Genomic DNA, 21,679 nt, shown 5'->3' on the forward strand with positions numbered 1-21,679 from the left:
CTCAAGCACCGTTCTTGCACAAATGCCTAAGTGTCAACAATATGAATTTATATTGGTTATGGTATGTTTATTCTCTGGTTGGATTGAAGCCTTTCCTTGTCGCAAGGCTGACTCACTGTCTGTTGCCAAATGTTTGTTAAATCATATTATGCCTGCCAAGGGAATTCCCGCTACTCTGTCCAGTGATCGGGGTACACATTTTACTGGACAACTTGTTCAACACCTGGACCGTATATTGCATATCAAACACCTGTTGCACTGTCCCTACCACCCACAGAGTGCAGGTGCAGTTGAAAGACGAAATGGTGTACTTAAGCCTATGCGAGCTATGACTCCCGTTCCAGATTTGAACTTGACTCACAGTGCGCTCCTTCAGTATTGCAAGGGACTAATGCAAGCTGTAAGTCACTTCCATTCACAGGTTCGAGCCACCTGGCCCACGGAACCCACCTCTGACGCTTGCCACAACCTCGAGCCAGGTGATTGGGTCTACGTACGGCGCCATCATCAAAAGCATGCCTTGGAGCCCCAGTGGAAGGGTCCTCATCAGGTACTGCTTACTACACAGACGACTGTTAGACTGTCTGGCATCGCAGCGTGGATACATGCTTCACAGTGTAAAAAGGCACCATCCCCAGAGAACCAATCATCACCTCAGGACAACGCAGAGTCAATTTTGACTCCAGAAGAAGACGTAGAGGAACAGTCTGCAATACCTTACAATCTACGCTCTCTTAAGGGTTGCCAGAAGCAGACACTGTTCCTCGGCTGCTGGTATCTTACGGTCTGGGGAGACCACGATGACAATTCTTTTATCCAGCAGCAGGTGTGGATAGCTCAGACCCTTAATATTTCTAATTGCTGGGTCTGCAGCCACATCCCAGCCCACTCTCAAACTGGTGTTCCTGTCCTGGCTATCCCACTCAAGTCCCCAGACTTCACTGGAGGGCCTCGTCCGTTTAACAAAATGTGGATCAGCAATGACACTTGGGAAGTGGTGGGAATAAATGCATCTAAATGGATAAGTGTGGTGGAGGGAAAAGGTCATTGGTGTTGGGTGTGTAATGGGACAGGGCTGGATCTGGGGAAAAGCCGTTGCCTTCAGCATATTGTGGCCAATGGTGTATGGGATTATTCAAACAAAACTAAAAAGTGGCGGGCCGGGTATGGAGATATGAATTTTTTTCTCAACCTGGGATCAAATAGAGAAATCAATCTCATGTTCCCCCTACAGTAACCTTAGTGAAAACAATACAATCTTTCAATGTCATGCAAATAACACCACTCCTCGTAAGGAGAATTACCCTGTACCCTTTGGGGGATACTACTCCTCCTTTGTAAACACCTATATGACAAATGGGTGCAACCGACCCTTCCTGGCCTTAATAGGCCATCACTGGGTGTGTGGGACCAGAGCTTATACCGAACTAACAGCTAATTGGTCAGGAATCTGTTATCCTGCCCGACTCTTCCCACAATTCCGAGTGCTAGGAACCTTCCCTCGAGAATGCCTCCGCAATTTCAGGCGAAAAAGAAGGGACTTAACAGATGCCCAACGGCACGTAAATAACATAAGACCCTTAACCTGGGAAGAGGCCATTGGCAGTTCCTTAATACCATTGGAGGAGTAATACACCATGCAAAAAGGCTCCTAAGGTTACAAGCAGTAGTTGAAATAATGGCAAATGAAACCGGAGAAAGTTTAAGAGCCCTGGCCAAAGAAACAGGCAATCCGACAGATGGCCCTCCAAAACTGTCAGGCATTGGACATAGTGCTGGCGGCAAAAGGAGGGACTTGTGCTCTCATTGGAAAAGACTGCTGTGTGTATATACCAGACAACACCAATGAGGTAATAGTTCGTGGTAGCCACTTAGAACAAATCGCATATCTTCCCCACGAAGAGCCAAGTTCTTTATGGAAGTGGCTAAGTAACCTTTTCAATTTCTCTGGCATAGGAAACTGGTTGTTTCAGGGAGCCCTAACTCTCCTGTTTGGAATCCTAATAATTTTTGTATGTTTTCACAAAAAGAAAAGGAGTACTTGTGGCACCTTAGAGACTAACCAATTTATTTGAGCATAAGCTTTCGTGAGCCACAAAAGCTTATGCTCAAATAAATTGGTTAGTCTCTAAGGTGCCACAAGTACTCCTTTTCTTTTTGCGAATACAGACTAACACGGCTGTTACTCTGAAACCTGTATGTTTTCAGTTACTTTCCTGTTGTATCCAAAATTGTGTCAGGCATGCTACACAGATAGCTGCCCCAAACCAGAGTGCTAATTTGATGATTTTAAATATCACTGATGAACAAAGAGATAAAGAACGATTGATATGTGGAACCCAGTCATTGTTGGTCATTGCGTAGCTTGACCAAAAGGAGGGATTGTGAAAGTAGAATGAATTATATTGAAATTATAATTCATTAAAGAAATGCTACTTGAAGGGTTTGTTGAAATATAGTTGTCAGGAAGAGAAACATTAAGGCGTGTGAGACAATGGGTCCTCAAACTAATTAACTTAGAGCTCCTACTGAGATAGGAGACTGGTAAACGTTAGTATGCAAATAAGATATGTATGTATATTTGTCAGTTTCTGCTTCCTTTTGTCTCTTATGTTATATTGGCTTTGGCTTAGCTGTATAAATAAGTTATCTTTAGCCTCAGAGAGGGGCTCACATCTGGGCGCATTGGCAAAGCGCTTTGCTAATAAACAGAGTGGTCTGACAAATTATGTGAGTCCTGAATCTGACTTTGACACAGCCATAGGGTTGCAGTGATGGTGCAGGGCTGGTGGGGAGGAGTTGCCCAGGGTCTGGGGCTACTGGAGCCAGCGGCGGACTCAGGAGGACTGTCCCAGGCCGGGAGGGCGGTGCTGCCGGGGTGGAGGTGATGATGGGGTGGTGCTGCCGGACCTGGCCCGCCTCCGACCCCCCGAGGTGGCTGGGTCTCCCCTCCAGCAGCTCTATTCCCAGCACTTGGAGACGAGGATACCTCAAATTCCTGGGTGCTGCTGATGGGGCAACAGACCACAGTTTGTGGTAGGGCACGTGCCCCAGCTCTAGCCCAGCCACAGGAGGAGCGCGAGTAGAAGAGAGCCGGCAGCAGCAGGAGAGGCACGCGCCACGACCCCTCAACAGCCGCCTGCTGAGCGCTTGCGAGTTGCGCTACTTTGTCCCCAGCCCTGACCCGGCCAATGGGAGCTGTGCCTGCGGGCGGGGGCCGGGGCAGCACGCGGATCCCCCTGGCCACCCCTAAGCCTAGGAGCCGGACATGCCGGCTGCTTCCCGGGAGCCGTGTGATGCGGAGACTAGCAGGGAGCCTGCCAGCCCACTGCGCGGTGCTGCCAACTGGACAGTCACCCTATTCAGCCACTGGATTGGGTTAGACCTTCCTCTGATAGAGCCCAATATTAAATATTTGTTCCCCATGGAGATACTGACAGACTGTGATCTAGTCACCCCTTCACCTTCTCTTTAAGCTAAATGGATTTTGCTCCTTGAATCTAGCACTATAAGGCAGGTTTTCTAACCCTTTAAATCATTCTTATGGCTCTTTTCTGACCCCTGCAGCGTATCAAGTCTAGCTGGCCTTCCCTCTCGCAGCCTCGGGGCGAGAGCCCAGCTGGCCAGTCAGGTGCACCGTGGTTTCTGCTGGAATCGGGACATGGTCCTGTGCCTCAAAGCAAGATGTGGTCAAGCCAAAGCACAACGGTGGGGATGGAGTCTGCAGGCAGCTAGCCTGGAGTCTGAGTCAGCCCAGGATGAAGGTGGGAGCCGGTCAGTCACACACGTCTCTAGGGCATGGGGTGGTGCTGGAGCCTCGTGAAAGGGCAGGTTTATGTCTGGCTTTCAAGCCACAGTATCATGGTATCACCAGCACTAGCCAGAGTCGAGCTCCCGGAGCGGCTTGGAAGAGCATCCTTCCCCTCACCTCTGAAGGAGCAGTGGTGGCATGTGTCCCTCTAGCTCTAGCCTAGCTAGCTTCCCAGGGGATGAGTCCTGGCAGGGCTGGAAGTGGCACGGGACAGCTGAAGCCCTGGGAGGTGACGGAGGAGGCCGGGTGTGCTTGCAAAGTGTACACAAAGGCAGCAGCTTGCAGATTTCTCCGGTGGCAGCGAGAAAGCAAAGCCATTTCTGCAGATTAATCATGTGTCCTTAGGGAACAAAGCTGAGCTAAGTGAGAGAAGCAGACTTTGCTCCCCCTCCTCTCCCTAGACCTGCTCGCTCAGTGTGTGCAGCTAGGATTGCTGCCTGGCTCAGGGGATGCAGAGAGCAACTTGAGCAGAGAGTGGGGAAGAATTTGTCTCTCTGCTGGAGCCCAGTGATCGATCCCAAACGTCCAGGGGCCGGAGCTGGCAGGTGCCAGTGGGCTCTCTTGCCCTGGGTGAGCTGAGACAAGGGCCCAGGCAGGAGAGTAAGAGGCACCCAGGCAGGTGCTGCTCATCCCCTGCCATTCAGGATCCCCTGCATCAGCATTCCCTTCTCCAGTCGCAGATCCTGGCTGTGAAGGAGCATAGTGGGTTTGCTGGGGGTTCTCTTCCTTGGAGGTGGCAGGGGGGCAGGATGCAAAGGTCACAGATCACTTTGTTTGCTAGAAACTTTTGGGAGCTGTTTTGCCGTGCCCTGGGTGTTCTTATAGCTATGCTCCCTCCCCCCCACCAGGGCACGCCTGTGTGTAGGAAAGCTGCAGGAGCCTTTAACCCCACAGCTAGACACTTCTCTCCTCTGCTGATGGGGGAAGCTCACCCCAGCTTCCTCGCCCCTTTCAGTCAGGGCGCTGGGTTCTTACCTCAGGGCAAAGCCTCTGTTCGCTCTTCGGGTGCAGTCAGGCTCAGGAGAGACATGTCCCCGCGGTGCAGTACTTCAGACTAAGCTGCACACAGCGGGGATGTATCAGCCTCAGAGGGCCACGGCGTTGGCCCCCACTAGCAAGGTGGCCTTTGGTTTGGGTAGTGCGACCATTGCCAGTCAGACAGACAGAGTGTGGGGGGGTGAGACATGGGGGAGTGTGTCAGCTGCTTCCACTCCCTGAGTTTCCAGAACTGAGGCTAGGAGGAGCCATGGCAGAGAGTCACACTTGCAAGGCTGTAACCCCGCGAATTAGTAACAGGGGTCGGCTTTAACCCCTTAGTGATCGCAAGGCTTTAGGCCAGGATTCAAACAATAAAGCCCTTTTCTTGGTGGTGGCTCCATCATGCTCCCCCACCCAGCCATCTCCTGACCCCTTGACCTCAGTGCTGGAGGGTTCGCGTGTCCCCCAAGTGGACAGACAGAGTTAGCCCTGGCAGGGACTGAGGTGTTTCATGGCTCACGCTGCACTGGAGACCTAAAGACAACTGTCACTGGGATAAACCACAGAGTGAATATCCAGTCTGGGAGGCAGGTGTGTCTGAAGTGGGGTCCCTCGCTGTCCCAGAGGGGCAGCCTCCTGCATGTGGAGTATTTGCGAACTGTGCCGCCACTGTGGGCTGTCCCTGTAATTTGTAAGGTGTTTCCTGATCCTAGTTGGCAGGTTAGGGGATGCTGTAAAAGAGCGTGGGTGGGATCAGAATCAAATCTGCAAAGCGAGGTGCGGTGAGTTGTGCCCTCTGTTTTAAAGAGCAGCCTGCTTTGTCTCTCTCTGGTTTGGGGTTCTTGTGTGCTGTCATTCTGAATTCTGAGAAATAAAGAAAGTCGTGGTATGTTGCAGCTTTCCAGCAAGAGGATTTGATGGTTTTATCTAACATCTGTGTGTGTGCAGTGAACATGACAGTGCTGTGCTCACAGTGTGCTGTCCCATGTTGCTAGGATGTTGGGGGTGTCAGTTACCATGTACATGGGCTAATTTATGGACCTCAGTGATACAAATATACCTTGCTGTGAACTGACTTAGGCTGGCTCAGCAAACCTGAGTGTTGGAGCTGAGATGTTTGGTTTCTGAAGGGTCTTTGCTAAGGAGAGTGAAATGTTAACGGCTGTGTATTGTTCTGTGTCTTGTGGGGGGCTGTGATCCAGTTATGATGGCTTCCGTTCGCTGACGCACACTGGTCCCTGCTCACAGATTCTTAGTAAACATTTCTACTGCGATAATGTCTCCACCTGGGCAGGATTCATTGAGCTAGCTGCAGCGCAAGTGTATAGTGAAAAATAAAACCCCCTAGCTCTTAGTGAGCATTTTTCATCTGTAGACTTCAGAGTTTTACCGAGGAGGTCAGTGTTTTATCCCCATTTTACAGATGGGGAAACTGAGGCACAAAGAGGGGAAGTGGCTTACAGTAGGAGAACCAGGCATAAAACCCAGGTTTCCTGAGTCCTAGTCCAGTGTGCTAGCCACTAGGCTACACTGCCTGTATTTTTGTCCAGTAGTAGCAAAAAAAGTTGTGTTGTCCTATCTGGAAGGTGAAACCGTACCATGGGATTTCGGTGACCAGCCATGCATCATAATTACTGAAAACTGGAAGTGACCCATCAATGGAAAATGAATCTCCCGAACTGTCCAGCAAATCCACAGAAATAAGACACGTGTGTTTCTGGAGATGGAATCTGGGTCACAAACACTGGCCCACCCAGCATGGGGCTGTGAGCCTCTGGAAGGTCATGCCAGGCAATGGTCCCATAGCTCCAAAGGTTAGTCTCACCTCTGAAAAGGGCAAACAGTATAGGGCAGGGCCCTGACTCAGACTCCTGCTAATCCAGCCTACGCTGTGATACTGTAAGCTTGCGGAGCCCAGGACTGTGGGGTACTATGAGCCAGATCGCAATGTACTTACTGACCCTGAATAGCCCCTTACTCCAGGAGATGTCCCATTGATTCCAGTAAGAATCCAAATCTAGGGCAATTAACATGTACCGGGCCTAGCTCCCCAGTGCCCCACCTGGTTAACAGGGCCAGATTAAGGTTATGAGGAGCCTAAGGCTAATTGGAGGGAAGGGCCTAAGTATGAATTACATATTGCAAATAAAAATGATGAAGTCATCAAACATTTCTCTACATACATATTTACATGTTATTTATTTATGTAAAATTAACTAGTTTATTCTACTCTCATGACACTCAATCCTTCAAACAGATAGTTCTGAGTAAGAGGTAGAATGAGGGATGCTACGCTGTCCTTCTCTTAGGCCTCCTTCCTCCGAGGTAGTGGGGCGCCGATCTGCATGAGGGTGAACTCTGCAACATTCCCCATCCTACTCACCTCTTTCAGTCTTGTGCTTCTACCCTCAGTTCTCCTCGTGGCACAGTGCAAAGCCAAGCCCTACAGGTGTTTCCCCTAAACTATGGACTCTACACCACATACCCTATCTCACTCTGACTGCAGTCTGGGAGGCAGCCAGCTTTTATTATGTAAAAGAAAACCACTCAGGTGTAAAATCCACTGACGTAGAGGAAGTAGTAGTGGGAAAATTACATTGGGTTCACTGCATTTTAGGCTGTCTTGCTCTGAAAGCTTCCTCCCAGTGTTGCACTGGCTGAGGACAATGAATTACCATTTTCACACTGAACCCAAATATTATTTGTGGGATGATACCCAGTTTGTGTAGTTAATCTCCAGTGATTCACCACACCAGGCCATTCTGTCACCAAGCTTTTCCACAATTAGAAGCATAGAATAGAATCGTAGGACTGGAAGGGACCTCGAGAGGTCATCTAGTCCAGACCCTTGCACTCATGGCAGGACTAAGTATTATCTATTCTAGAATGTGTGAGCAGCAGTTCTGACATGAGGTTTTTTTAAGCATGAGTTCTGCATGCACCACCCCCTACGGGTTGCAATAACAGCTATAACAGACCCAGATCTTTATATGGTTGCCCAGTCATAATATTTAGCACTTCTGTACTATGTTAGCTCTTCAAAATCACTGTACAAACATTAAACACATTTAAAGCCTTTCAGCTTTTGAATAGCTAGGAGATGATAAAACAGAGCAATTCCCTCTTGTATTCTCTGCCCCCCTGAACAAAAAGACTTCACTGAAAAGCAGCATCTTAAAAGAATCATTAAGGATCTTTCAAAAGAATAGTCCAAGCAAGGCTGCTGTAGTGACACCCTTGTTACATCAGGTCTGGTGTTTGTTTAAAGCTGGTGTTCCTGTTTCATTTGCATGTGTAAAATCAAGCAGACCTTGCTTATTTTTTTTCTTAAAGTGCTCAGAGTTTAGGGGAGGAAAATGAATGAGATTCTGCTTATACCAGGTGTGAAAAAGCAGAAGGGACCAAAATCTATTCTTGTGCATGTAGCGCCCCCCTCTCCACCTGGTTACCTCCTTTAACGCCAATCTGCTTACAGGTCTGGGTTCTTTTGGAACCTGCCACCCACTCAGCAGCGTGTAGCTTCTTTCTTTTTTTCTATGAAATTATTCGGCAGTGCCTGCACCCCCCTCGCTTCTTCCTGGCAGGGTCACCAGGGCAGCTTGGGCATAAAATTCTAACTACAGAGTAATCCCCACTTACTTGCCAGATAGTTGGAGACTTCCAAGAAATAACACAAACACGTACAATATATTCAACACAATAACTATATTAAACAGGAGACAAATACAACATAGCAGGGTAAAACACTATTTTTAGGGTCACTGGTGCCTACACTGAAAATACCCATGACTTGATGTAGCAAAGGTAAAATTAGTGTCCCCTTGGTACGTGTACTTTGCTGAGGCCCTTGATGATCTATAACCACAAAATTCTTCTCTGCAGTGGTTTAGCAGTGTGGCTGACTGGCTCCAGTACAGCCCAAAGGATTCACATGTGGGAGAAGGTGGTAAATCCCTCCACAGGTGTAATATGCAGCAGGTTATAAAATCCTCAAACCCTCACTCCCTGGCTTGAGGACACAGTTCAGGGAGTAGAGGGTCCCCAGAACAAATTCCCTGACTAACTAAACGATGGTGCACTCACAAAGTCCATGAATGATCCTCAGGTTCGAAGATGACTCTGGACTCCTCAGGCACTGCAGAGGGGCTGCTCTCTGCTGGCAGGAATCCTCCTCAGGCAGGAATCAGGCTGCGTCGGTCCCAGGATTTCCCCTCACCACAATGGGGTGCAGGGCTCAAGGTGTAGGTTACACAACTACACTAACATCCAAACTGTAGCCTCCTAGCCCAGCCTCCAGACACACACTCAGCAGGCAGCTTCCCTGGACTAGCAGCCAGAGCAGAGCTGACCATGTGGTGACTGGTCTCCCCTAGGGAGCTGGAGGGCGAACTCAGCCTGGCTGGGAAGTTTCCCAGCAAACTCTACAAATTGGGACTCATCAGTGGGGAAAGAAAAATCCAGCTGAGGAATCTGCTGTCAGGTCCCTAGAGGCCTGTTCTCAGGGGGAACCCTGCATGCAGGCCTGGAATGCCCCAGCTCCCCACACAGCCAGTCCTGCCCTTTCCCTCGCTGGCTCCAGACTCAACTCCAAAATTGCTTCTCCCCTTTTCTCAACTCCCTGGGAGGGCCTCTCACTCCCTATTGGTTGCTGGGCGAACTCTGAGTCTGCCTTGGCTCCCCCTCCAGACCAGGGACAGTGTGCCTCTCCCTGAGCTGCTGGCAGCAGGGCTTCCCAGAGGGGGGGCAAGTGGGGCAATTTGCCCCGGGCCCCACAGGGGCCCCCACGATAGTTTTTGGTGGCACTTTGGCGGTGGGTCCTTCAGTGCTGCCGAACACACCTGGAGTGAAGGACCGCCGCCGAAGACCCGCCGCTGCTTCTTCCACTCCGGGTCTTCGGCGGCAATTCGGCGGTGGGGAGTCCTTCCGTTCCATGTCTTCAGCGAAGTGCAGTGAAGACCCGGAGCGGAAGGAACCCCGCCACCAAAGACCTCAGGCCTCCGGAATCCTCTGGGCGGCCCTGGCCAGCAGACAGGGTACCAGGAATCTGTGTAATCTCCTTGGGGGTTACATGCAAAAATCTGTTCTCCCTGAAGTCAGTAAGGCTACACAGGTGTCACTGTCAGCAGGAATTGGCCTGTGTTCTCATTCCCTTCTCAAATCACATTCCATGCTTATCCCACATTTTCCACTTGGGAAAGAAGTTAGTTTGAGTTGGGGCAGAAAAATGAGGGCTAACTTCAGGTTTATTTAGCTTTAAGTTTTTGGAATGAAACTCAAAAGAAATCAAATGTGAGGTACTTTTATGATGGATTGAACTGCTAGAGTACCAGCAAATGGACAGAACCTGCCTTTAGCCCAGGGGTGGGAAAACGTTTTGGCCCGAGGGCCACATCTGGGCTGCGAAACTGTATGGAGGGCCGGGTAGGGAAGGCTGTGCCTCCCCAAACAGTGTGGCCCCCACCCCCATCCGCCCCTCCCACTTCCCACCCCCTGACTGCCCCCCTCAGAACCCCTGACCCATCCAACCCCCCCTGCTTCTTGTCCCCTGACCACTCCCTCCCAGGACCCCCCCACCCCTAACCGTGCCCCTGGGACTCCACCCCCTATCCAACCCCCCCTGCTCCCTGTCCCCTAACTGCCCTGATCCCTATCCACACCCCTGCCCCCCCAGGACTCCTATGCCTATCCAACCCCTCCCCCGTCCCCTGACCACCCCCCCTGAATCCCCAACCCATCCAACCCCTCCCGCTCCTTGTCCCCGACCGCCCCCTCCCATGGGACCCCCACCTCTAACCGCCCCCCCCCGAACCCCATCCCCTATCCAACCCCCCCTGCTCCCTGTCCCCTGACTGCCCCCCCCCAACCTCTATCCACACACCCCTCCCTGACAGGCCCCCCGGGACTCCCACGCCAATCCAACCCCCACTGTTCCTGTCCCCTGTAATCACAGGACATCTCAATCAATTTCTCTTTTTCCTCAGTGCTCAATATCTGCGTTGAGAAAGTGGTATCATCAAAGGGGTTGCAAATCCAGTCATTATCACCTGACATAGCTGGAAAGTGTTGCCTGAATGTTGTGCAAAGTCCTTTTAGGTGTGCAGTTATATTGGTTTTAGTGCACTGATCCAACTGAAGTTTATGTTCTGCCAGGAAGTCATGAAGAAATATTCAGTTTGATTGTTTTCCAAACACCTTTCCCAGAACTGCAACTTCTTTATCATGGATTCAACTCGGTCTTGCACGTTGAAAACTGTTATACTGAGGCCTTGAAGAGAGAAATTTAGATAATTAATCCTCAAGAAAATGTCTGCTAAATAAGCTAGGCTCTGGAGCCAGACATGATTTTCCATACAGCTGGCGAGGTGGAGAGGGTGGCTGTTGAAAAAAACAAGGATTTCCATTCTAAGCTCAAACAAGCGCACAAAGATTTTGCCCTGTGAGAGCCATCTAACTTTGGTATGGGACAACAGACAATTGTGTACACTACCCATTTCTTCACAAAGTACGTGAAATATTATGGAATTTGTTGGCTGTGGTTTTATGAAATTCACCATTTTCACTGCATTGTCCAGCACTTCCTTCAGTCCCTCAGGCATGCATTTTGCTGCGAGGGCTTGTCTATGGATACTGCAATGAATCCAAGAAATGTTTGATGCAAACTTTTTTGTTCCCAGCTACAAATCCGGTATACTTCCCCATCACTGATGTGGCCCCATCAGTGCAGATGCCTAGGCAATGAGACAACCTATTTCCTTTTCTTGAAAATATGCATTAGTTAGATTGAAGATATCTTCTCCAGTTGTATGTTCTTTCCATGGTCGGCAAAACAACAAGTCTTCTTCAACCATACCTTCATTCACATAACATACAAATACTAGTGAAATAGATAGATTAGCAGCATTAGTTGATTCATCCAACTGTATAGCATAATATGGACTATTTTTTACTCTATGTACAATTTGTGGTCTCTACATTACTTGACATGTCATTAATTCTCTGCGACAATGTATTATTGGGCAAAGGTACTATGTCAATCCTTTTTGCAGCCTTTTCTCCAAGTGTGCAATGAACTATGTCTTTTATACGTGGACCAATCAAGCTGTCTGCTATGGTAAGGGCTTCTGATGCTTTTGCTACTCGGTAACTCACTCGGTACGACGCTTCAAGTACATTTTCGTTATCAGTACTTGCTTTGGATACAAAACTGGTAATGTCACTTTTCTACTTGGCTAATTTTTGCTTGAAAAAACCAACAGGTTTGTCGAGTTGTGCGGGGTGCCTAGTTTCTAAGTGGCGCCGAAGTAGAGAAGGTTTGAGGCTGCTGTTTGCTAGAATATCACCACAAATTACACACTGTGGGTTTGGTCACTCTTGATCACCAATGCATGTAAAGGCATATTTTATATAATCATTGCCATATTTTCTTTTCTTCATAAGTGAACTTTCCAGTACCATCATGATCATTTGACTTAGATTTTCCACAATTGGACTTGACGAAACACTAGCTGATGTTGAACGTTCATTTTCTCATGTCTTTACTCTTTCTGTTTTCAGCCACTTGTCCATATTGGGTGTACAACCGTTCAAGTAAAAATAACACACTGAGAACACTAACAAACAAACTAGTAAATGAGAAGATTCACTTACATCTCATTGTAGCAAAATGGCAGGCTACAGAGAATGACCAAGTGTGGACTAAATGGCGGTCGTTACTGCCACATTGGCTACAATGACCTTGGTTCTTGCTGATTTGGCGTGCAAACACTTTTTCTTCCGCCATCAGGGGGGTGTGGGGCCAGGGACAAATTATCCTGGACGGACCCCCAGGTACAGCACAGCTCCCCCTCCCACTCTGCCCCTCATGCTGCCCAACTTCCCCTGTGTGCCAGGGACAGGGTCCCAGCTGCCATCTGCGTGCCTGAGGTCCCGTCTGCCCAGCCCCACCCACCACGGGGCTCGGGCTACCCAGCCCCGCCCTCCATGGGGCTCAGGCTGTGAGACCCCACCCACCACGGGGACCCTAGGGATGGCTCTGTCCACAATTACAGAATTTTTTTCTGAGAACCGCCTGATATGTTTTGCGAACCCCCAAGAGTTCATGAACCCCACTTTGGGAACCACTACGCTAGATGCTACCACAATAATGATAACACAGCGTGAGAGAGGCTGGCAGTGCCCCCGAGTCAGCCTGGAGCCAGAGTCCTGTCAGGGCATGGGGAGGTCATAGGGGACCTAAGCTAGTGGGGTGGAAAGCTGCAGCGTGCTGGTCATGTGCTGTCTGTCCTGCTTCGGAGGCAAAGGCTTGTGTGATTTGCCGGATCAGATCTGTACCAATGTCTGCAAAGCACGACAGCTCCCCAGAAGTAGCAGCTCTTTCAACTGGATCAGTGCTGAGCCGGCAGCTGCCAGGGGCTGAATCCCTCCTGTGCACGTGCTTCCCTACAGTGTCCTCTGCCTGAGCTGGAAGGAGCCCCCAAGCGAGAAGCAGGTTCAGGAATCCTGGCCCATTCAGGGCTCAGGCCCTCTGCCAACAGTGGCAGTTCCTGGGGGGTTAGGATGTGGCTGGTAACAGGATCAAGGCCACCAATGGATTTCACACAGGCCACTGTGCAAATGCAGCCAGATGGGAATGGCTCTTCACAGCTGTTGCCTGAGCTGGTCAAGAGTAACTCTGGAGGCCATCCCCTGCTCTGAGTAGCAGCCCCTCCTAAAGTAGCAGCCCCCTGCACACAACAGGCCAAAAGCAGAGCAGACCCAACCTCCCACACGCTATTGGGCTCCACCTTCGGTTCCTTTGTTTGTATCCCCTGGGGCCCGGGGTCTGGGGGTTGCCTCCCCATCCTAGCCCACGTAGCGTAGATTCGCCTGCATCTCTCTGAGCGTGCCTGGGTTTGCCACGCGTCTCCACGTGCAGCATGGGGAGTTCTCTCAGTTGATAGAAGGCCCCTGGGTTGGCCTGTGTTACTGGGCCCATTTCTGGGCACATGTTACTGGGCTGAGCGAAGGCAAATGTGAGGTGACTCAGGTGATGTTTCCTAAGGCCCATCTTGTCCCTCCCATGGGAGGCACTGCTCCCTGGATAGCGTTTTCCCTTCTTTAATTTCAGAAATTCTCCAAAACAGCTTCAGACTGTGGCCCCCGGCCCCCGCCCTTCCCGTCTCAGGCCCTTGTGTGCCAGGCAATTTAAATGGAAATAAACTTCCAAGGGCCACAAGGAGCGCAGGGGGTGACTGAGGGGTGAAGGCGCAGGCAGGTCTGCCCTCAGAATCAGTGCAACCCCCCGTGCTCCAGCCTGGTGCTAGGGGATGGCAGGCACTGCACTGCAGGGAGTGGGGTGGGTGGCTCACTAGGGGGTGCCTTTCTCTGTGAGTCAGTGCCGAAGCAATACCCTGACCTGGTGCTAGGAGGTACTGTGTTTGTGCTGCTGGAAGTGTTGTCTTTTGAATGGGATGGAAAAGCTGGCTGGAGGTTAGCCCACAGGCCTGGGGCACTTCGCTGTAGGGCAGCAGGATCTGTGGGTCTCAATACCAGCCCAGGGCCTCTCCTGAGGATGCATTCTGCCTTCTCCTGTTGGTGCATTGGTATGGGCTGCTCCCCTCATCTACACTCCCACCCAGGGGGTAGGACGCTTGCCTTGGAAGGGGGTTCCAGGCACTGCTCCACTGATTAATTACATATTTATATGCAGTGGACTGAGAGCACCCCACCCCAGAGCAGCCGATAGCTTGGAGGTTCGGTCACTGGATGAGGAGAAGGGAGGCTGAATTCAAAAATGGCTCTTGTACCCCACGGGTATGAAGAGGGGCCAGCCACCTCCCCCTTGGCAGTTGTGAGACTGGCTGATCATTTTCTTTGCTTTTATTAAAAGTACCAGGAAGTATTGAGTTCAACTCAAAACCATTTTCCCCTACTTTTTTGATTTGGCAAAACTTCCAAAACATTTTGCTTCCAGTTCAACCTGAACCAATTAAAAAAAAAATTTTCAGGCCTGCCAGCAAAGCCAAAAATCCTGTATTTGCCCAGCTCTGTTCTGGACAGTTCTTAATGGGGTGGGGAACCCTTCTAGCTTTGCTGCTAGAACTGTTGGTTCCAGCTCAAGGAGACTTCCGTGCTGGCCTCCAGAGGCAGATTCCTCACCCCTAGCTTCTGAGGTCTGTTACGGCGTCTGCTACCGGGGAAGCACTCTCATCACCTAAGGAGGTGACAGCTTCAACAACATCCCCTTTATCAATCAAACTTGTAGTCTCATAGGAAAAGATACCAAGTTAGTGTCACAGGGTAGATCATCCCTAAACCCCGGATGATTGACATTAATTATATTACTCTCCGTAATGGGGTGTTCACCCCCAACCAGCTCCTGAAGGCGTTAAGGTGGCCAGGTGGGCCAATTAACTGTCTAGGCTACATCTGCAGGAGGACAATTAAAGGATGAAGCTCAGCTGGAGAGGAGCAGGAGGGGCCTGTATAAAGTCAGGTGGCTGAGAGCAGAAAGGGGTTGCTGGGAGCAGATTTGCAGTCACTCTCTCTCAGAGTAGGGAGAGAAGGAACCTGATAGAGGCAACATAGGAAGTAGCCAGGGAAACAGCAGCAAGATGTGGGGCAGTGCAGACCTTAGCTGCTGTCTGTCAGGTCCCTGAGCTAGAACCTGGATAAGAAGTGGCTTTGGGTTTCCCCCATCAGCCACTGAGGAAATGGCACCATTGAGGGGTAGTGAATTAGAAGACTGCCTCAGATGGCTGGTACAGAGAGACTTTGGTACACAACCGCCACCCCTGAAAGAGGAAAACTTCAGGACCTGGCTGAAGGGCCAAGTCACAAGGAGGGAGCCATCAAGTCGAGTGGGAGAGATGGTGTGAGCACCTGCAGGAAGGGGTGTCAGACTGGCAGAGCTAATCTCTAGCCATGGCCACAAGGAGGCACCCCAATGGTGAGTAGAGCACCCTGTATCATCCTCCTTTAATTCTTTGTTAATTGAGACCTGTGTCAGTTCTTACATTATTTTGCAAAAGATTAATGCCAGGCTGACAGATCTGTAATTACTCAGGTTACCCCATTTCCCCCTTTTTAAATATTGGCACAGCATTAGCTTTCTTATTGAAAATCAACATTAATCTTTCTCAGTCAGCTCTCTTAAAACTCTTGGATGCAAATTATCTGGACGTGCTGATTTTAAAAGTGTTTAACTTTAATAGCTACTGTTTAACATCCTCACAATTACTGCTGGAATGGTAAGTGTATTGCCATTGTATGATAAAACTATATCATCTGGATATTTTCCTAAATACAGAACAGAAATATTTATTGAATACTTCTTTGTTTCTGCATTATTATTGACAATTTTACCATTTCTATCTAATAATGGACCAGTACTATTATACTTTAAAAAAAAAACCTCCTTATTGTCATTAACTCTACTAGCCATAGATTTCTCCTTGCATCTTTTTGCTTTCCTTATCAATGTTGTACAATTAATAACTTCTGTTTTATAGTCATTACTGTCAATTTCCCCTGTCTTTAATTTGTTATGTTTTTGGAAGGGGGGCAGTATTTTTTTTATTGCTGCTTTAACATCCTCTGTAGGCTAGGCTGGCTTTTTTAAATGTGAGGTGTGAGACTTTTTGGGCATCTAGTCAAATGTGTTTTAAATAATTCTCAATTGATTATTCAGTTTTCTGTTTAAATTCTTTCTCCGAATGGATTTGGCTCATAATTGTTTTCAGCTTTGTGAAACTGGCTCTCTTGAATTTGGATTTCATTTGGATTTCGTTTGGACTCGTTTGGATTTCATTCTGTTTGCACATGAGAAGTCATGATCACTTGTACTTAAGGTACCCCTCATGTTTAGTTCTGTAATCAATTCTCCTTATCTGTTAGGACAAGGTCCAATATAGAATTCCCCATGTTGGCTGCAACACTTCTTGAGTTAGGCAATTGCCACCTATAACAGATTTTCAACCTTTCTTTCTGTAGCCTGCCCAACATGCTATAAAAACTCCACACCAAGCCGGGCAATTGCCTGGGGTCCCATGCCACAGGGGCCCCCACAAACCTACATTGCTCAGGCGTCTGCTTCAGCCCCATACAGCGGGGCTTCAGCTTTCTGTCCTGGGCCCTAGGGCTTCTAATGCTGGCCCTGATACCTGCTTGCAGCCCCTGAAGGAACCCCAGACCCCTGGTTGAGAACCACTGACCTATAGTGTTTAGAAATTCTGAGGAAGTTTTAGTACTGGCAGTGTGATCCCTCTAGCATATGTCACACACGACAGCCCCTCCTGATAACACAGCTTTCCCCTGTGTTGGATGCAATGCTCTGGATTAGAATATTGTCATTCATAATACTTAGAAACATATGCATGCAGGGGAGGGTCAGCAATGAGACCCCTTGACCATTGCCCAGAGGGATGGAGCAGGGTCTGTATGTCACGGGGGGAGGTGGCTGTGGGGAGGAAGCAGGAGGCATGTGTGCAGGGACCTTGCACTGGAGCATCACAGCAGGGAGATGGGAATGTTCTCTGAAGGGAGCTGTCCCTGGTGTAGGGGCAGCATGGGGTGAAGCTCAGGGATGTCTGGGAGGAGGAGGTGCTGGGCCATGTCTCTCTCCAGGAGGCCAGGCTCTGCCAGCTCCTTTGCTTTCAGAGAAGTTTCTATGAAATGGCTGGAGTTGGCACTGAGCTTCCAGAGCGGGATGGGCAAGACCCTTGTCATGGTGCAGCCAACCATGCCCTAGTCTAGTTGGGTGATCACGGCAGGCTTGGCTCATGGGGGGGCTAGCTGTTACCCACAGGTCATTCTGTCTCTAAATAGCAGGGCCTGCCCTGTCTCCCCCTAGAATCACCTCCATTTCAGCTAATGATTAAACCCATTGCACACATGCTGTCTGCTTAAACCCCTGAACTGTGTCCTTGTAAAAGTATGAGGAACAGGGGAGCTCAAATTGAGCTACAAATGGGGGAACAAAGTGACAGGACTTGGCTTTAGTATCTGTCCCGTTTAACATGGCTAGATCAAAGAACAAACTGAGTCTCATCTACTTGAAGGCCAGCAGGGTTAGAATCATAGAATATCAGAGTTGGAAGGGACCTCTGGAGGTCATCTAGTCCAACCGCCTGCCCAGAGCAGGACCAATCCCAGCCAGGGCTTTGTCAAGCCTGACCTTAAACTTCTAAGGAGGGGGATTCCACCACCTCCCTAGGTAACGCATTCCAGTGCTTCACCACCCTCCTAGTGAAATAGTGTTTCCTAATATCCAACCTAAATCTCCCCCACTGCAACTTGAGACCGTTACTCCTTGTTCTGTCATGTGCTATCACTGAGAATAGTCTAGATCCATCCTCTCTGGATCCACCTTTCAGGTAGTTGAAAGCAGCTATCAAATCCCCCCCTCATTCTTCTCTTCTGCAGACTAAACAATCCCAGTTTCCCTCAGCCTCTCCTCATAAGTCATGTGTTCCAGACCCCTAATCATTTTTGTTGCCCTTCGCTGGACTCTCTCCAATTTCTCCACATCCTTCTTGTAGTGTGGAGCCCAAAACTGGACACAGTACTCCAGATGAGGCCTCACCAATGTCAAATAGAGGGGAACGATCACATCCCTCGATCTGCTGGCAATGCCCCTACTTACACACCCCAAAATGCTATTGGCCTTCTTGGCAACAAGGGCACACTGTTGATTCATGTCCAGCTTCTGGTCCACTGTCACCTCTAGGTCCTTCTCTGCAGAACTGCTGCCTAGCCATTCGGTCCCTAGTCTGTAGCGGTGCATTGGATTCTTCCATCCTAAGTGCAGGACTCTGCACTTGTCCTTGTTGAACCTCATCAGATTTCTTTTGGCCCAATCCTCCAATTTGTCTAGGTCCCTCTGTCTCCTATCCCTACCCTCCAGCATATCTACCACTCCTCCCAGTTTAGTGTCATCCGCAAACTTGCTTAGGGTGCAATCCACACCATCCTCCAGATCATTAATGAAGATATTGAACAAAACCGGCCCCAGGACCGACCCTTGGGGCACTCAGCTAGATACTGGCTGCCAACTAGACATGGAGCTATTGATCACTACCCGTTGAGCCCAACAATCTAGCCAACTTTCTACCCATCTTGTAGTGCATCCATCCAGCCCATACTACTTAACTTGCTGACAAGAATACTGTGGGAGACCGTGTCAAAAGCTTTGCTAAAGTCGAGGAATAACACGTCCACTGCTTTCCCTTCATCCACAGAACTAGTTATCTCATCATAGAAGGCAATTAGGTTAGTCAGGCATGACTTGCCCTTGGTAAATACATGCTGACTGTTCCTGATCACTTTCCTCTCATGTAAGTGCTTCAGAATTGATTCCTTGAGGACATGCTTCATGATTTTTCCAGGGACTGAGGTGAGGCTGACCAGCCTGTAGTTCCCTGGATCCTCCTTTTTCCCTTTTTTAAAGATTGGCACTACATTAGCCTTTTTCCAGTCTTCTGGGACTTCCCCGGATCGCCATGAGTTTTCAAAGATAATGGCCAATGGCTCTGCAATCACATCCGCCAATTCCTTTAGCACTCTTGGATGCAACGCATCCAGCCCCATGGACTTGTGCACGTCCAGTTTTTCTAAATAGTCCCGAACCACTTCTTCCTTCACAGAGGGCTGGCCACTTCCTCCCTATGCTGTGCTGCCCAGTGCAGTAGTCTGGGAACTGACCTTGTTCGTGAAGACAGAGGCAAAAAAAGCATTGAGTACATTAGGTTTTTCCACAACCTCTGTCACTAGGTTGCCTCCCTCATTCAATGAGCCCACACTTCCCTTGACTGACTTCTTGTTGCCAACATACCTGAAGAAACCCTCCTTGTTACTCTTAATATCTCTTGCTAGCTGCAACTCCAGGTGTGATTTAGTCTTCCTGATTTCATTCCTACATGCCCGAGTAATATTTATATACTCATCCCTGGTCATTTGTCCAATCTTCCACTTCTTGTAAGCTTCTTTTTTGTGTTTAAGGTCAGCAAGGATTTCACTGTTAAGCCAAGCTGGCCGCCTGCCATATTTACTATTCTTTCTACACATCGGGATGGTTTGTCCCTGTAACCACAATAAGGATTCTGTAAAATACAGCCAGCTCTCCTGGACTCCTTTCCCCCTCATGTTGTTCTCCCAGGGGATCCTGCCCATCAGTTCCCTGAGGGAGTCAAAGTCTGCTTTTCTGAAGTCCAGGCTCCGTATTCTGCTGCTTTCCTTTCTTCCTTGTGTCAGGATCCTGAACTCAACCATCTCATGGTCACTGCCTCCCAGGTTCCCACCCACTTTTGCTTCCCCTAGTAATTCTTCCCAGTTTGAGCAGCAGGTCAAGAAGAGCTCTGCCCCTCATTGGTTCCTCCAGCACTTGCACCAGGAAATTGTCCCCTACACTTTCCAAAAACTTCCTGGATTGTCTGTGCACCGCTGTATTGCTCTCCCAGCAGATATCAGGGTGATTGAAGTCTCCCATGAGAACAAGAGCATGCGATCTAGTAGCTTCTGCGAGTTGCCAGAAGAAAGCCTCGTCCACCTCATCTCCCTGGTCCAGTCTATAGCAGACTCCCACCACAACATCACCCTTGTTGCTCATGCTTCTAAACCTAATCCAGAGACTCTCAGGTTTTTCTGCAGTTTCATACTTGAGCTCTGAGCAGTCATACTGCTCCCTTACATACAATGCAACTCCCCCACCTTTTCTGGCCTCCCTGTCCTTCCTGAACAGTTTATACCCATCCATGACAGTACTCCAGTCATGCAAGTTACCCCACCAAGTCTCTGTTATTCCAATCACATCATAATTCCCTGACTTTGCCAGGACCTCCAGTTCTCCCTGCTTGTTTCCCAGGCTTTGTGTATTTGTATATAGGCACTTCAGAGAACCCACTGATCGCCCCTCATTCTCAGTGTGAGGCAGGAGCCCTCCCCTCTCACGTGCTCCTGCTCATGCTTCCTCCCAGTATCCCACTTACCTCAGGGCTTTGGTCTCCTTCCCCCGGTGAACGTAGTTTAAAGCCCTCCTCACTAGGTTAGCCAGCCTGCTCACGAAGATGCTCTTCCCTCTCTTTGTTAGGTGGAGCCTGTCTCTGCCTAGCACTCCTCCTTCTTGAAACACCATCCCATGGTCGAAGAATCCAAAGCCTACTCTCCGACACCACCTGCATAGCCATTCATTGACTTCCACGATTTGACAATCCCTACCCCGGCCTTTTCCTTCCACATGGAGGATGGTTATTAAATCATCCAATGTGTCTTCCCGCAGAGCTCGGGCCAGCAATGCTGCCCAGTGAACCCGTCCTGCACTGAGCCCAGAAAGCATGGCTGAGCTAGTGTGTATCATTTTGAAGGGCATCCAGTCCCAAGATACACACTCCAAGTGATGGTGAGCCCCCTGTGCCAGTATGAATGTGCACCTCTTCCAGGGGAAGGCTGCTGCTTCACGTCCCTCTCTAACTTGCTGCTGTGTGTGCTGTGGACCCTTTCCGTAGTGAGTTCTTGACCCAGGTTTGATGGGTTAAGTGATTGCTCTGCAGGGGACATGATAAACTCTCACCCATGTAGCATCCTGAGCGAAGAGCTTCAGTGAGAGCCTCCCATGGGAACAGTCGGCGAGACTTCTCCCAAGCAGAGGGGCTGATTGGCCAGGGCTGGACGCTGTCTATGTGCTGGGCTGGTGTGAAGTGGGTGGAGCTCACAGGACTGCAGCTGGGCAAATGACAGTTTTGGGTTCTCTGGGAGTTCTGAAAAATCTGGGGGGGGGGGGGGGGAATGGGTCTGTTAAACCCAAACTGCAATTTGTCAGAAATGTCAGTGACTTGACAAAGTTGGGAAAATGTTGTTTCAGGTCAAACAGAACATCTTGTTCGACCCCCAAATGAAATGTTTTGTTTTGGGCATTTT

This window comes from Natator depressus, chromosome 9, assembly GCF_965152275.1.
Source record: "Natator depressus isolate rNatDep1 chromosome 9, rNatDep2.hap1, whole genome shotgun sequence".
NCBI classification, from domain to species: Eukaryota; Metazoa; Chordata; order Testudines; family Cheloniidae; genus Natator; species Natator depressus.